Below are 1,671 nucleotides of genomic sequence, written 5' to 3' on the forward strand. Positions count from 1 at the left end.
TGCATTTATTATGTGTCGGATTCTTTACATGTATGGTTGTCTTTGTAGATTGATGAATTGTAATGACATTAACTTTTGTTGTTTAAGAGTGCATGTGTTAGGCTTAGATTGATTCACGCACATAGGGTGTTCGATGAAATGCTTCTTTCAGTAGTTAATTTTAGTTTTGCAATTCTATTAGTTTAGTTGTTTGCATTGTCATTCTTGAGGGACTGTAGGTTAGTGGTGCTCGTTAATTAGATGAACTCGTTGCAATGCAATTTTGTTTTGATTCCATTGTCATGATTAGTTTAGGGAAACTTTGCCTTATGCTTTCGTAGAGTAGATTATATTAGATTTATCTTTACTATTATTAGCTTTAGGATTTCAAATCCAAAACTCATTTTCAAAAAAAATTGATCTTAAGATTTATCATGCATTGACTACATTCGTTGGGGGACGATTTAAGTCATCTTTATACTATACTAGTGTAGAGGAGTCAATATTAATGTGAATTTAATGCAACCATAGTACGACATACGAGTGACATATTAATTTTGATGCTGTTGTTGGGGAGTATAGTAGTGTTTGATAATTTTAAGATTAGTTTTTTTGTTTGTCCAAAAAAATCTAAAAAAAAAATACTCGTGTATCCATGTGTTTTATTTTGTGAGTATCCCATGTCTTTTAATTTTGTTTGCTAGTGATTCAAGGTAAGAGCAACAACTTTTTTTTATGAGCAACCATTGATGCATACTCTTAGCAGGGACTTGTGTGAGTTAATTCCATAGATTGATTGAACTTTTTATATCCTACAGAGATCTTAAAAGGGAATTATTTGGCATTTCTATCTACACTGCCTTAGAACTTGCAAGCAACATGGGAACAATTATGGCAAAACTCTCATGGACCTCCTTTGGGCACCAGATGTGACCTGTCAATCTTCTGCATCCAATACCCTGAGTTAGATGCAAACTTCAAATTATAGTGAATCATACATTTGTTATCGAAATTTAATGTTCTTGATGGTGAGGATCCTATTAGACATGGTGTGTTCTACCATGAAATTGTTTGGCATATCAGAGGAAGACATCTAAGTTCGAGCATTTCCATTTTTAATGGCTCTACCAACTAAGCAAAGGTTGGTTGGTAGGATAGAATTTATAATTATTTATTCATTGATATATAATAAAAATAGTTTAAAAATATAAAATAATGGAGGTCCGGGGAATCGAACCCCGTGCCTCTCGCATGCGAAGCGAGCGCTCTACCATATGAGCTAGACCCCCAATGGTGAAGTGGGAGACATCAAGATCTTATTTAGTAAATGATTGGTTGTATTGTCTTCTTTCTTTTTCAGTAAAAGGTAGAATTTGCCACCTTAGCAGCCTTACACAATCGACCTCATAATCATCTGTGAGGAGGTAAATCGAGAAGCTGCAGCTGACCACTACGGTATTATCTTCCTTCTAGTTCTATCATTAGATGGTATCATACGAAGAGATCATTTTTGGTGAGATTCTTCCCTGCTTCTAGAACTGCAACGATCTGGAAGAGTATTTATGGTGTGCAGCAATTGATACGAGAGACTCTACATGAGTATTGGGAGCGTTTCAAAAGACTTTGTGTTAATTGCCCTCAACACGAGATCAACGATCAACTACTTATTCAATACTTCTATGAGGGATTATT

General features: G+C 34.9%; 1 non-coding gene across 1 annotated transcript; it reads right to left on the bottom strand.

The window, feature by feature from the left end:
• Positions 1–1,195: 1,195 nt before the first annotated feature.
• Positions 1,196–1,268, bottom strand: TRNAA-CGC (transfer RNA alanine (anticodon CGC)). The gene has a single exon. It is a non-coding gene; the product is annotated as a tRNA-Ala (tRNA).
• Positions 1,269–1,671: the final 403 nt, after the last annotated feature.

Source organism: Curcuma longa, chromosome 5 (assembly GCF_044706935.1).
Source record: "Curcuma longa cultivar G26 ecotype Majalengka, Jawa Barat chromosome 5, ITB_CL_G26_1.1, whole genome shotgun sequence".
Classification (NCBI taxonomy): Eukaryota; Viridiplantae; Streptophyta; class Magnoliopsida; order Zingiberales; family Zingiberaceae; genus Curcuma; species Curcuma longa.